This window comes from Crocodylus porosus, unplaced genomic scaffold (genome assembly GCF_001723895.1).
Source record: "Crocodylus porosus isolate Cpor-Errol unplaced genomic scaffold, CroPor_comp1, whole genome shotgun sequence".
NCBI lineage: Eukaryota > Metazoa > Chordata > Crocodylia > Crocodylidae > Crocodylus > Crocodylus porosus.
Window position 1 is genome coordinate 47,009,366 of NW_017728943.1, and position 16,003 is coordinate 47,025,368.

Consider the following 16,003-nt stretch of genomic DNA (forward strand, 5'->3'; position numbering starts at 1 on the left):
CCCCCTTGCTAATTAACGAGGAAGTATATTCCTTCTTGATGTAGAGTGCTACTCCTCCACCTTTCCTTCCTATCCTGTCCCTCCTGTATAGCCTATAGCCCTCCTGTATAGCCTATAATATGTTCTGTTTTATGATATCACTTGTCGGGAGGGTTGTTGTTTTATTTTGCTCTTTAGGTGTCTGTACTAGGAATCTAGGTATTATAGAGGACAACTTCACTCGATTATTCCCACACACTCACCAATATATATATTCACAATCAGATGCAGATTAACTCTAGTCTTTATCTTTATTCTTTATAACACTATACAAACTTTTGTCAACTTTAAACAGGAGTTGTCCTTTTTTCTCTTTTTTTAATAACAATTATATCAACTTTGTAATTCTATCTACATACTGTTCTTATTTAACCTTTCGTTGGACTGAACTTGGTGTTAGTAAACAAAGTCCCTTTAACTCTGGTTTGTATGTTTATTTCCTTGTTTTTTCTTTTTAGAGCAGACTTTTCTCTTCAAGTCTTGTTATTTCTATCTGTTTACTTTTGCTAACCTGAGTGTGTACCTTTCATCTGGTGGGTGCCTGAGGCCTTGAATCCTTGTGGTCAGCACTCAGTTGTTTTCACTAAGCTTGTGGGAGTGAGTCAATTCACTCTTCTCTTTTTGTTTGTTTGTTTACTTTTCAGCACATCTCCGGTGCCTCTTTAGGGATCTGCCTCTCTTTCTCAGAGCTCCGCTCTCCCCAGCGATGAGAAAAATCCTGAGGTAAGTGTCTTATCTCCTGGAGATCTTCTTTCTCCCTTACTTTCTCCTTCAGACGTTTTTTTCCGCCCCCCTCTTTCTGAGACTCCCTTCTTCTCTTTTTTTTCTTTTCCTGGAGCTTCTATCCTAATATGGTAATAGCTCCAGAAGTGGCATTCTCTGGCTCTTTTTGCCGCGTCGCTGTTTACTCTTTCACATATAGCTATATTAATTCCCAGAATTAATTCAAAGATCTAAAACAAGGAGTAGAATGGTGGCATCCCAGTACACACCAGGCATGTTCTTTGCACAGGAAGGGCCTGACCCTTGGCATTTCTACAGGCTCTTGCAGGATGAGAGACACTGGTAGTGCTATGATGGCAATAAACACACTGGTTGGAACAAGAAGGAAAGCATTGCTTATTGTACAGGAGAGATAAAATTGCAGAGAATATGTCTATTTCCCAAAGATTCTGACCATGGGATGTTTCTCTGGTCTAAACAGCCACCCTGACAATCAGATAAGCAATGATTGCTAATTGAAATGCTACCTGGAATGCCAAGTGTAAAAGGTTTAAAAGGCATCTCAGGCCATACATTCCCAAGCCCCAGTATGGAAGGCCTGCTTAAACCTGGTTGGCTAGAATGTGGTTGCTGGATTAGGGAATCATGAGGCAAAAAACTGTCAGAGGGGATATGGGTGACAAATGAACAGTGATTAAGGGCTCATAACAATATCCAGTCCACTAGAGCCCCTGACCACAAATGCTGTCATACTTTTCGTGAATGACTGGTGGAAGTCTTCCCTACAACCCCAATGACCTTCAAGGAGGGGATTGATGGCTAGGTAATGGTATTTAGAGGTTTGCTTTTGGAAACTGTCTTGTAGCTAAAGTAAATATTGCATTAGAACAGTGGTCCAGGGGAATGGCAAGAGTTAATTGATTTCTAAAAGCCTGTTTGTGACAAAGTTTCCTTCAAGGCCCACTGTGTCTGGAACCAGCAACCACCATGTCTGTGGCCAATGAACAAGCGGGCATACATAGACTAGGAAACTGAAGACATGTTCTACATTGTTCCATAATATGACATAATGTGGGATTTGCTCACAGTGACCAACTGCAGAGCCCTTGGGATTTCCAGTTTTGGTGAACAGACCACCAGTAAATAACTAAATTAAGACATGTGCATGCAATGGGTATGTAAAACAAAGGAATATGCTGACAGAACAGAATGTGAACAATATAATGACCACAGGGAAACCAGTCAATGATGGCCAAAAATGGTGAGTCATCAGAAGGGGAAAAGAATACAAAAGGAGGGATTTCAGAGCACCAAAGCATCCCCAAGAAGGGGATCCAAGGCCCATGGACAGAGGGGACACCATCAGCCTGTTTCACTCACCCCAAGGGGGAATGGGTGGGGGGGAGGGGAGGAAAGGGCTAGGTTTTGGCCCTTGAATGTCAGATGTCTGCAACCTACAGATCAAGAGAAAACCTCAGAGTGAAGGTTGCATACTGGTCAGATGTACCTTCTAGGGCTGTGCGAAATTTCGCTATCTGATTTGTTTTGATGCTGTCGACTTGTTTTGAGCTCGAAACAGCAACATTGAAACAAAAAGAAGGGCTTTGAAACAGCCTCAAAACAAAATAAGGGCAGTCAAAATGTTCTGAAACTCAAGCAGGGCTTGTCTGCAGGAAAACAGAAAGTAAGGAGAGGGTTGGGGAAGAGAGGGAAGGACTGCTCTCATATTGACTGTGTATCTGGCCAGTGACTGGTCCTTCCCTGAGGTCCCTTCCAATCCCAGTGCTATGGTGGAGGGATGGACAGAAAAACAGCATAAAAGGCAGCATTATTTGAATGGTCTGCTTTCTACCACTCGTCTCATGAGTTTTGCTTGTCAGCAGCCTGAGGTGCAGTTTCCCAGAAACCCCAGTACCTATCTTCTTGAAACCTGTCAGGCTTCATGGCATCAGCAGGGGCTATCATCCCTGCAGTTTTCACCCCACCACACCTTAACTCATTCACAATGTCACCCATGTCATGAGTTTTGCTTGTCAGCAGTCTGAGATGCAGTTTCCCAGAAACCCCAGTACCTATCTCCTTGAAACTTGGCAGGCTCCATGGCCTTAGCAGGGGCTAGCACGTCTGCAGTTTTTACCGTATTGTGCCTTAACACACATATGTGACACAAGTGTTGCTTTCAAGAATTTGAGATGCCATTTCCCAGAAATCCCTGCATCTATGTCCTTGAAACTTGGCAGCCTTCATGGTACTAGAAGGAGCTACTCCCCCTGGATGTTTCATCTGAATCAGGCAAGAACTGACAAAGGTATAGACAGTTTCATGGTTTCCCATTATAGCCTATGGGCAAAATGTCGAAACAGTGTCGAAACAGCGAAACAGTTTCAACGAAACGAAATGGAACAGTAGTTTCAAAATGAAATGAAACTCGAGATGAAACATTGCCCCACTGAAATGTCAAAACAGAAGTCGAAATGAAACAGTGCTGTTTCGCACAGCCCTAGTACCTTCCCTCTGTGACAGCTCTAAGTTTGGTGGATAGAGAAGTTTTTTGTGTTGCTTGCATTATTATCTGCTAATACTGTGTATCAATAAAATGTGCCTGTTATCAAGTAGAGAGGCTGTGATCAGTCTGAGGGTTTGGGTCTGCCTTGAACAAGGTAACTGGGTCATAAATCTGGTGCCAATAACAACCAGCATCCCGAATGGGGCGGATACTTCAGGTAAACAATTGGAAATGCTAATAAGAGGTATGTGCCTGAAATCCATTTCTCTTTCCTGAAATTAAGTGCCTTCTTCCAGTCCTTAATTGGGGTTCTAAGTGAGACTAGAGATTTTGGATGCCTACAGTCTATTCCTATATTTAGTGCAGCAGTGTTTTCAGGCATGGTACATTGCTCTGTACAGGCTGCCTCTGAAACCAGATACAGTGTAACTGCATCTGTGTAGCACCATGAGCTAGCTGCTGGACACTGTCACTCAGTTGCACTAATTGGGCTGCCCGAAGAGCTCAATGGGCACAGCTATATGACTTCTGGTTTAGGAGGTAGCCCATATGGAGCAGTGCATCATGCTTATGAGTGCCACTGCTGGGAATAGTAAGTTTATGGTGTGGACATGGCTGAAGTCATCCCTTTGGATACAAGAAGTTTTCTTTTCTAAGATTGTTGGCTACAAAGCACCAACTCACAGGATCATCATAAAATTCTAGTTTATTGGACAGATGCAAAAGTCAGACCATAAATCTTGGTGCTGATCCCCTCAAACACACACATGCACACTCACACTGGTAGCTCTGAACACTGAGCACCAGTGTCAAGATATACCTATCCCGAAGCACTGGAGTCCGACATTGATGGCCAGTTGAGGCTTCGTTCAATGCGATGTTGCTTCAGAAGGGGGTCACCGGCTGGTCTTCTGGCTGGACAGGGAGGGTGCTGGTCAGGTCAAAGATGGTGCCATTGGGGGTCATTCTTCTCTGCCTTTTATCCCTCTCTGGCAGACTTTGGTGACTCCGCAGTTCTCAGGCTTACCCAATCCAGGGGTCGTTGACTTCTTGGTAGCTGCTGGATGGCAGCTGTCAGCCCCAGGGGTCACGTCTGCACATATGTACAGTCTCAGGAGTCTGTTGATGAATTTTGATTGATTCACTTACTATTCCCAGCAGTGGCACTCATAAGCATGATGCACTGCTCCATATGGGCTACCTCCTAAACCAGAAGCCATATAGCTGTGCCCATTGAGCTCTTTGGGCAGCCCAATTAGTGCAACTGAGTGACAGTGTCCAGCAGCTAGCTCATGGTGCTACATGTGTTAAATAGAGCTCTGGAAGTGGTTGATCAGGGGGTATTTCAGCCCCAAGGATCTGTTTCCAGTGTTGGGTGATTCAAACGGGGGCTTCCATACCTTTAACAATGAAGTTTCCTGGAATTCCTGGCTCTTTATTGATTCTTTCTTCTCCTTGGTCTCTGAATTTGTAGGTGTTAATTGCCGCTCATTAACATACTTATCTAAACTGTACTGTGTTACACAATCAACCATGATTCATTCAGGGACCTGCTCCATACAGAGATTCCTGCTCTTGCTAACATTGTTACATGGTACAACTAACTTTTAAACTTAAAGTACATCTGTAAAACTATCTGCAAGCTCTATTTTCACTACAAATACACCTTATATAAAAATAATAGTGATATGATAAAATAAAAAGAGAGAGGAAGGAAGAAAAGGTAGAAAAGAGAAAGCATCCCCAAAAGGGGGCAAATACTAAAAGAGGGGCTTTTGCCATATGCAGGAGCTTCACATTTGAAGGGGAGCATACAAAAGGGTTTCTTTCTACAACATGACAGGTGCTAGTGTTGATAATCTTCTATTTAATAGCTTAGTGGTTAGTTCACTCCTCAGGAAAAGGGAACCCTGAGTTTTGGCCCTTCTCAGCTTGAGAGCAACCAGCTCATATCTTCCACCTTCAGGAGAGTGTCCATCCATCAGGCTTTATGCAAGGATTGGGGTTTCTTTCTGTGGGGTAGAGAGTGCCCTCCACACAGCTTTGCCTATAGCCTGGAGATTAGAGCATTCTCCATGGAGGTGAGGGCCGGGGTTTGTACCCTGTCAAACTGAGAGGGACCTAGAACTGAGATCTCTCACCTTGAGAGACCGCTTTAGCCAGTAGCCTTATCATATAAAAAGGCAAGCATCAGCATCACCACCATCTCCTCCTCTGGCTATGTTTTTGAAAAGTGTCCATGACCACTGTTCTGAGTGTGTGTGTGTGTGTGTGTTTTAGGTATCCACTGAGCATGTCTACCGGATCATGCATGTCACATGTCTACTGGATCATGCATGTCAGCCATCTTGCACTGAAAGATGCACCTAATTCATGACTACCAAATGGGGCTAGACATGAGAAAGGCACTTATTCAGTTCCCATCACGTACCTACGTTTTTGCCAGTGACGTTACTTAGACACTTATGGACTCAGGTACCAAAGCATGTTTTTGTGGATTGTGGTCTTGGATTTCTACTCCTAAATCTGCCCTAGCTGCATGTAGATTTCTTAGTGCCTTTTTTGAATGAGTTTCTTACTTTGTCTCATTGAAAATCAATGGGATTTGTGTTGCTAAGTCACTTAGGTGTTTTTGAAAATTTACTTTTTGTCTTAGTAGGCATATACAGAACTTCTTATGGGTAACCTGGGAACTTCTTTGTGCTTTCTAACTGGTTTTTATTTGTGTATAAATGTGAATCAATCTTATGATGATATTTCCAGAGGGTGGGTGAAGAAAAATTAATAGCACTTTCCTTACAAAACCACTGCAGTTTTTAGACCTTTTTATGTGCAATTTGTTGGCATGGAAACATGAACCTAAAGCTTTGGAGCTCATCTTTGGAGGCAGGCATTCTCCCTTTCCTTTCTTACCCTCATTTTGTCCACAATCTGCAATTATATCCTAATTGGAAACACAGAACAAACTGGGAATGATTTTAGGGGTGGGGTAAGTCTTGGGAAGTGCTTTGTAATAAGTAACACAGTATACAGCATACAAAAAAAGATCTGTGACTAACAGAGGAAATGATTATCTTGCATGTAGACTAGCACCTTAATAATAATAACACTTATTTTCTCAGCTACTGTTATTTTGCTACAATAGTAGATTATCTCTGGTTTCTATCTGATCATATGATCATGATAATTTCCTCATTGAGCTAAGAACTGATTCATCTGGAAGTCTTTTTTGGCCACTACTACACTGGTATATTTATGTTTTGCCTGACATATGAACTAGATATTATTGAGAATATTATAGATGTATTTGCAGATCTTTATGGGGTCTGTACTGTAAAATTTGAATTGTTTTCAATTTGATATTATTACAATGTTTTAAATTTATGCTATTCTTCCTTTTCCTTTTGAGATTCTGAGTGAGTAAAGTACTTACATTTGTGTATATGAGTAGTCTTCTTAAATTTTAAGTTTAGCATTTTTCCTAACTGCTTTACTGGACTCTGTGGCCTGAAAGAATTAAAACTACCAATGAGAAAAAGTAATTTCTTAAGGAAATCTCCTCTTCCATAATATTAAGATTGAATTGTTCTTTTCATGTGCTGTACTATCATCTCCTTTTCTGTGCATTAATATCAAAACAATGCTGCAGAAAACTGTTTCCCCTGCCTTGCCTATTGCATTTTTAATTAGGTCATTAGCAAGAGATCATTAGCATACTTGTGTGAAAAATATGCCCAAATATTTCCAATGAGTTTTTGCCTAAATACCTTCTCATTTCCTGGGTAAGCTCCAGGAAGGTCGTCACACATCTCATTTAACATATGACATATTTGACACAAATTAGAGCAATTGACTATCTTCACTTCAAACTGGCCCATAGTGGCACATATATAGCCTCTCATTCTAGTGTACTATTGTTTTTTCATGTCAAAGACTGTTCAGGAAATAATTTGATTACATCTGTGTAATACCCTTGGCCCCATTCTGATGATAAAATAGACGTTCAGTTTGTGATGAGCTTTGAACACCTCATTAAGTATGACCCTTTCCTCTTAGCTGGAGTGTGGTGTGAAATGTACTTTTCCAAATTACTATGCGTCTATTCTTTAAGGTGAGAGATGACTATCATTATAAACTTTGGATATTCAGATCACTGTGTGATAGACTTTCTCCCCTTTTCTCTGTCAGCCTTATCCTACTGTCATTCTGTTTAGAATGAACATTGAAGCTGTTTAGCAATATCTTGGCAAAAGTGATGTCAGCATCTGGCCCAATGTGCTTCATGAAGATCACTTCAAGGATTAATATTTTTTGTCTCTTTCTCTCTTTCTATGTCTGCCTCTCACATAAATTGTTATGTCTTTATTTTAACCATAAATCTTTTATGTGACAGGAGGGAGACATTAGTTATAGACCAGAGCATTGTTTAGCATTAAGCATATGGAGAGGAAATCTGGAATGCGTTTATTATATAACTATGGATATAAACCAATAATGAAAAGAACATATGTATACAATAAGAATAAGGTCTAAGGAGTCTTAAATTAGCAGTTAGGTGGGGTTTGATTGCTAGATTGCCTGTAATAAATGGCATGTATGCAAAAGTAAGTCTTGTTTCTTTTCATTAGGGAATTTAATCATACTGTGGATGTACTGAAGTCTGACCACAAGTGTACATTTGAGGCTGCATTCTGACATCATTATAGTGATGTAAACCTGAATAACTTCACAGGTCATACTGGATATATTTCACTCTGATATTGGCATAATGAGATCAGAATTCAGGCCAGGGTATTTACCAACAAAAACATCAATCTCTTCCAAATGGTTTGCTTAATAGAACAGGACAGGATTGCTTCACCCCAGCCCACATGTGATGATGTGCCTAATACTGCCATTCTGGTTGCTTATATGGCTCTAGCTATTGTCACTGTACATTACCAAGTGTTGGGTTAACTGTTATGCTTCAAATCCCGATATGTCACAAAACTGGAAACAAATATAACAGTGTACCATGGGAGACTTGAGGAGAGTTTTATATTGAAAAATGTAGGTGAAAGAATCTTAGTTTTCTTATAATGAACAGAGTAGCACACCTCCTTCAAGGCTGGGTGCTCACTTTGATTTAATGCCAGCAGAAACAGGTCTATGAGAAAACTTGTTGTACTTAGGAGATATGCCCATCTGATGTAGTAGGATTACGCAATAGCTTTACAGCTTTTGTTCAAGAATACCTTGTCCCTGTGACCAGGTATAGGTATTACACAGAAACTGGTCTAAGTGATGGAAATTGCTTTAAACCTATAACCATACAAAAGACACATAGAGAGATCCAAAAATGGTCTAAACCAGTCTGAGATAGATGTGGTTTGATGTGCACTCAAATATAAATGATTTAGGTTAGACCAGTGAATTGAACTTATGTAGCAGATCCCTTATTGATTTAAGTTAGATTGATGTCAGCTGGTATCCCAGGCTCATCTGTAGCCCTCCTCTTAGGAAGGCACACTAGCACTCAGCCCTGGGGTGGCTGCTGACACATCCCCAGAATACAGGGCATCCCCTTGATGAGGGGGGTGGAATGGCCCCTAGTCAATCAGCAGTGAAGATCAGAGTAATTGCCTCCTCAGCCAATCAGCAGTGAGGGGTGGGGCTTCCACAAAAAGGCCTCTTCCCTCCTTTCCCGCCTCCCTGGCTTGCTTGGAACCCTGCCCCGCCTGGCTACTAGACACAGCCAATAGAATCATGAGGACAAATGTTTATCATGTATTTCCACCAATGGGCTGAAAAATAGGACTTTTTACAGTTTGTTCTTCATTTAGAAACCAACAGGGGACAAAGTGTTTAAAAACAGGATAGTCCAGTATAAAACAGGACCAATGGCCACCCTGCTAAGCACACACTCAGCTGCTCTGGCTAAGTGCCTAGTGGACCCATGCCTGAGCTCTCCCAGAGCTGACCCAGCACAGACCCTCTCCCTAGCCCCACCTCCAGCCATCTATCAATGGACTTACTAATACCAGGATAAGTGAGAGATTTTTGTTGACTGATATCTATTATGAATGGCTTTATGATATTAATCAAACCATCCTCTTAGAAATATGAAGCTGTGCTTTTGCTTTGTCACTTCACTTTTTAATATATAGGATGCTGTGAGATCCTTTTAAAGGTGTTACAGAGTGCTGCATAATATCAGGTGTGCAAGCTCCTACATGATTCATATGATACACCCAGAGATTTTAAATAGGAATCCATGCTATCAGAAACTTGCATCCTATAGTGGTCTTTTTGAGTTCTTTGCAACATAAGAATTGTTCTGTTATTTTTAACAAGTAAAAGCTAAGAGTGACATTTTCTGAGGGGTTCCTTGAGTCTAAAAAAGGCTTAGACCCATTGATATAGAACCCTGCTATGTGTAGGGAAAGCTGCGATAGGATCTGATGCGCTATCTACACAAACGTGCTTGCCAAACATGCATGGCAGGAGGTGTGAATGTGGAATTTGAGCATCAGATCTCATCATGCTGTATAACTGGGGGAGTCAAGGCATTTCCTTCCTGAGCACACCGTAGGCTTCTATAGCTGAGCCCTGTCTGCTGATGGGGCTTCCAGCCACAAAGGCACACCATGCACTGTGACTGGGAGATCTATTGGTTGATTTGGGCCCCCAGCCACAGGGACACACTATGCATTCCTGCGGCTCAGTTCCATCAGTTGATTCAGGCTATCAGCTGCAGGGGCACAGCATGTGCTCCTGCAGGTGGGATCCTGCAGTTGATGGGGCTCCCAGCCATGGAAGAACATGGTGTGCTCCTGTGGCTGGGGGCCCAAATCAGGTGACGCGACTCCCAGCTACAGGGATGCACCTGGCCACATGTTCAATTAATGACATCATAGGAACCAGTCACAAAGTCATTATATATTTTTTGTGGAATAGCTTTATGGCTTATTCCTCATTTTATAATGCCATTAATTTCTTTAACATGTGTCAGGGTTACAGCCTAAGATGTGATTAACTGCCTTAAGTTTAATATGGATCATATCATGTGTTACTTGGTATAAATTTTAAAGCTGTATTGAAGTTAATGGAATCATGCCAATTTAAAGCAGCCAAGGATCTAACCATAATGTCTCTTTGGTCCTATATAAATGTGTAGGTATAAATATGGAAAAAAATATATGACTAGATGAACAAAGATTTTTTTGTCCTTTAAGCTGTAACAGGATATATATTGAATGCACGGTATACACTGAAAATACTTGCTTACTCCATCTAGTGCTTATTCTTAAATATCAGGGCTTCTGCCTAAGTGATGGCATTATTAAACCTTGAAAACTGCTTCAATTAGGAGAGTAACAGGAGACCTGGATGCTTCAGACTGCTGGCCTATGCAGATGACATGAACTTTGATAAAATACTGTTAAGTGTTAACACAGTTCAAAATCTTAGTGCCCTGTTAGAAAAATATATTTCTTGACATAGGTGAGGCATTGGGCAGGGGGAGGCACGTGCATAGGTGAGGCATAGTGGGGGCATGTTGGGTTCATCCATGTGCCAGCCCAACCCTGTGCACCAGATGTGGATGCAGAGTGACTATGCTCACTAGCCTGACTGCAAGCTAGCACAATCTGCTAGCTGCTAGCATGTCATCCGGACTGCAGGGCTCCCCACACCATGGATCTGGAAATTTGGTTGAGCACCACTGGTTTATCTTTTATGTTTTAATAGGTTTATTGCCTGGCATAAAGATAAACATAACCAAAAACTCTGAGGCTGCCTCCACATGAGTGTGGACATTCGTTTCCCTGGGGACAAGAAGCAGCAGCACACCTTGTACTGCTGCTACTTCTCCCTGGGGAACACCTGTGCCATGAGCTCTCTGGCACGTGGCAGGTTACCCTGGGTGAGGTAGGGGAGGCTGGAACCAGCACGGTGCTGGCCCCAGAAGCCTTACTTGGGATCCTGGGGGCTTTCTGGGGTTGCAGCTGTGGTGATCTTGCTGCTCGGAGCCTGTCTGGCAGCTGGAGTGTAGCGCTGACTGGTTTTGGATGGTGCATACTGCCCCAGTTTTTTTTTTTTTGCACTGACTTTTTTGACCCTGGGATTTCCAGGGGTAAAAAACCCACCACCTCTGTGTAGCTACCTTGCAGTTTAGAGAACACCTGAATGTGAGGTGTGCGGAGCCACAGGTGTGTCTGCGGTACCACATACTGCACAGCTGTGCTTATCCAGAGAGGCAGTGGGTTCTCTGCTCCTACAAGAATTTTCATAGTAATTTGTTGGTCAGTTAATATGAGATGGTGTCATATAATTAGGATCCTCCACAGACATTAGAAACTAAGAGAAGGTTTTTCAAGACCATCAAAAGGAGTTAGATTTTTATTTTGTATTTAGTGGGGTTGTGTTCCAACATACCAACAATTCTTCAAACTTCATCCTCAGTGAAATGAGAGAAAACAGGAGTTGCTTAAAAGGTAGCAAAACTTCTGTTTGTTTTCAGTTTAAGTCAGTATTTGTAACCTTGCTGTCGGGGGAGTTAGTTTTCTAATTACCGCTATGCTTAGAAGAGGAATGAAAGATTTAGCTTTGAATATCAAAGTTTTTGAGTGGGATTTACAATGCTTAATAGAATATCTTTTGCTCTTTCCCCTTTATTCAGCCTCTTCCATTCCAGCATCAGTTATCAAGTCATTGCCCCACATTGCAATTCTTTCCATTGGTTGCTATATACCCAATATGTATTTTCTGTAATATTTATCTTGGAACCACATCTCAGTCATCCAATCCCAACCCATTTCCCAATATTGGAAAAGGATAGTTTTGTGAATTGTCAGACAGCATGGGCCAAATTAACTTTTGCAGTTGAAGCTCTCTCCTCTGTTCCAGGTCACCTCTGCAAAGATAAAGTTGTAGAGAAGGTGCATCACTGAGTCAGCTCTTTTGGTAGATTTCTCATTTTTGGGGGCTTGTAATCTGTGTTCTACCAGGGCAACCGATGAGGTGAATCCATTTTCTGTGCCCTTGAGGATGTTATGGAAACTGTTCACTGCTTCAATTGCAAGGATTAATTCAGTCATGTTTGAAAAATACTCTGAGATTCCCATTTGGAAGGGACCATAAAAATGCAAAGTGTAAACAGCACATGCTTCAGTCTACAGCTCAACAAATTGAAGTAGGATTGAGGAATACATACAGCTGAAAAATCCTAGATACTGCTAAATCATTTTTTGTATCCCTAGGGACTGTGCTACCAGACAGCAATATTTTTTTCCTGTTGAATTCACCAGATTTCCCCAAACATCAAGTATTTTCCAAAATAAAGTTTTCTAGAAGAGTAAATGAATGTCTCTCCCAGTCTCTTTTTACCTGCATTTCAAACTATGCCAATCAAATGCATAGTCACAATTACTGTCAACATATAAACACATCTTTTTTTTCCAGACTCAAAGTATAAATATTTTGAGCAAACTGAATTTAATAAGCTTTTCTGCAAATCATATTTCATGGATTAAAGCTGTAGAAAAACATCTCATTTAGATAGGAAAATACATGAATAGATTTCCTAACTCATCATCTGTCCTAACTAGTTGGCAGATCATCAAGTATGAACTGCATAGATGCATTGGTTCTTACTGTGCTTGTTTGTGACTCTTTAAATGACAAATTCTTTTCTAAAGTTACCTTTTTATATATGCCAACTCATTATTGTAGTCTTGCCTGAACTAAGTATATTGGATGTGGCATATCTTGATCGTGTTGCATCAAAAACACCTGTCATTGAGAGTAAAACTTTTAAAGCTTAAATGTATCACTAGAACAGCATGACTAGTTTATAAAGAACAACTTAGTGGAAGGAGTGTTTCCCCTTGCTTTAGGCAGAATACTTGCAAAAAAGATTGATTTAGGCCATGTCTAAACTAGATACATAGCATGAGAACAATCATTTGCCTCACCCAGTCTAGGTTTAGTTTAAGCCACCTAAACCTAGACTGGAGGCAGTGAGCAAAGGCTGGTGGGATCAAAGGAGCAGGCAGGTCTGCAGGGCACTGAAGGCAGTTGTGGGGAGGGGGCGGAGGAGTGGAGAACTAGCGGGTCTTGGGGGTTGAGGTTTGGCAGGTTGGGGTTGGGGCTGCTGGTGGGTCTTTAGCGGGGAAGGGATGCCAGGTCCAAGAGAGGGACATCAGGGAGCTAAAAATAACCCAGTCAGGATCAGGAAGGGTAAGAACAGCACAGTCCCATGGCTGGAGTCAGTGGCTGGCCTTTCCCAGCCCTGGGGCTGTGCTGCATTACATGTAGGCATTCACTAGATCAACCCCCTTCCTAGATTGGGTTATCTCTTTCTTGATCTAAGTTAGTGTGCCTCCTGAGGCATTTAAATCAACCCAACCCTGGTTTGGTCGATCTAAATGTAATGCTTACTGTACACAGCAGCAATGTCCTCAAGCACATCACACTGTTCTGCACAGGTTGTCCCCTATCCTGGAAGCAGTGAATGACCACCACATGATGGTCTGAATGTTCAGATCAACAGTGTTAAGAGATAGTGTTCTTCAGCATGTTGCCCTTTCCCTCTGTAGCAATGGTTTTGCTCATTACTGCAAGGACATCATAACTACACAGCTTCTAGTTGAGAAGGCACCTCATAAGGAACAGCACAGTGTTTGAAGGTGCAGATAGCAGGCATAGTGGGTTCGTGGATTAGACATGAATTTAAATATATTTATTCATTGTTTTGATTTCTTCTACTCTGAGTGTTGTAATTGGCTTAAAGTGAATATTTTGTTTTTAAGCTCTGTCCTATATGCAATTGATTAGAAGTGTTACATGATGCTGTTACTGTTCCTTGATGGGGTAAGTGGGCATGCAATTTGACGCAAACACGTACATAAGTGAAGATGATGTGTGTGCGGTTGTTACAAAGTCTCTTGACTTTATTTGCTTTTCTTCAGTAGTGGTAGTGCAGCTCTTCAAAGGAGATAGTTTGAATGGTTTTATAAAACCTGTCCGAAGTCTCAAATACAGCTAATGTGAATTCATTAAAAAAAATTAGATATGTAAGTGTGGGCATCTTTTTGGAGTATTTATCCAGTTCTATTTGGAACACTGTAGTCAACTGAAAAATATTCAGGACAAGACGATCATGTCTTCAAGCAGTAATAACATGAATTTTCATAACCAGGAAATGAAATGACAACAATTAATGAACAATAGATATCTTTCTCAAATGAGGCTCTTCCCTTTGGCAGCATTTCTGCAATCTGATTTATGAGGACAGAACATTAGATCCCATAGCAGATAGCAGAGCTACAAGCATGTGCTGGCATTTGATCTTTCTCATAGTGGGAGCCTGTAGACAGTGTTCCAATAATAAATTAATAGAAATAAAGAGTATGAATTTGTTTACTGAGAAGAGCTTTGTAAGGGATTGGAGGCCAGCTTCCTGATGGGGACTTGCCACATGAATAGGAAAATTGAGACGAATTGGATCAGATATCCTTGGCACCAGAAACATTTCACTTTTGTTTGCAAGCTGGGCAGCTGTAGGATGTAATAAAGTGTATTAGCGTTACTGTGAATGGCTCAGCCGTGATTCAGTCTCTGAATTAGCTCCTTTAAGCTCATCTACTTTATCATGCAAGTTCACTATAGCTCTTCCATGCGGTTAGGAAGAAGAGTAAGATTTGCACTTCTGGGCTGTCAAGCCACTGGGAAATGTCAAACTGTAGGAAACAACAGAGTTTCTAAAGTCAGTCCCAGAGAGAGGCTAAGCACTGCTTCCTGGCATTGTTCTAAATATGAATTTGGTTATGTCAATAAGATGAACCTATAGTCACAGAGAGCAGAGAGTGGATGGACATCAAACACTTTCCAGGAACAATGGTGTCATTGCTTATGGGAGTCAGAAAAGAGGTTAACCTCTCCCTACATTTTATTTTCTAACCAAATATGGATGCACTGCTACTACACGTTCATTAATGTGCCATAATTACAGTGCATTAAGTTTAGTACCCATAATTACAGATACTAGCTTAATGTACTATAATCAGTATTGCTGCACATTAGTGCAAATAAATGCTTTTTTGTGATGGTTAATGGTCAGTGACCTAGCCCCATGAATTAGCATGGGTTTTGCCAGCCATGCTAATGTGCAGTAGAATTAGTCCAATGGGCATTAAGAGTCTCATGTAGACACACACAGGTTGTCTTAACTATCTCAGGGGAAGGGAGTGTATTTCTTTTGTTTTGAGAGCTGGAGTGGCCTGATCCTTGTTTAGTACTCAGAGGACCAGGGGGAAGAGACTAGAAAAGGGGTGAAGAGGAGATCCCCACAAAAGCCCAGGTGGGTTCAAGTACAAAGTAAGACCGTGTGTCTACATGAGATGCCAACTGCACAGTAGCCTAATAACACTATGCAGTAGTGTGCTGGGCAAAAACTGTGCCAATACACTGTTGTGCAGTAGTATTAGGCTACTATGCAGTAAGCATCACTAAAAACCCATGTGCTGGTGTTGACTTGACATGCACCCAGAAAACTATAGGCCAGTTAGTCTTACCTCAATCCTGGGCAAGCTTTTTGAGACAATTATTCTGGCACATGTCCACGAGGGGCCAGTAAGGGAGATTATGCTTAGGGGCAACCAACACGGGTTCATTAGAGGCAGGTCCTGTCAGACCAACCTGGTGGCCTTCTATGACCAGGTCACCAAATCCTTAGATGCAGGGGTAGCAGTGGAC

General features: G+C 41.6%; 1 long non-coding RNA gene across 1 annotated transcript in view; it reads left to right on the plus strand.

The window, feature by feature from the left end:
- Nucleotides 1-15,597, plus strand: part of LOC109319201 — a 17,212-nt gene extending 1,615 nt beyond the window's left edge. The window contains exons 3-4 of the long non-coding RNA XR_002103408.1: nt 1,035-1,038; nt 15,588-15,597. This is a non-coding gene — a long non-coding RNA (uncharacterized LOC109319201). The remainder of the gene's footprint in view (nt 1-1,034; nt 1,039-15,587) is intronic.
- Nucleotides 15,598-16,003: the final 406 nt, after the last annotated feature.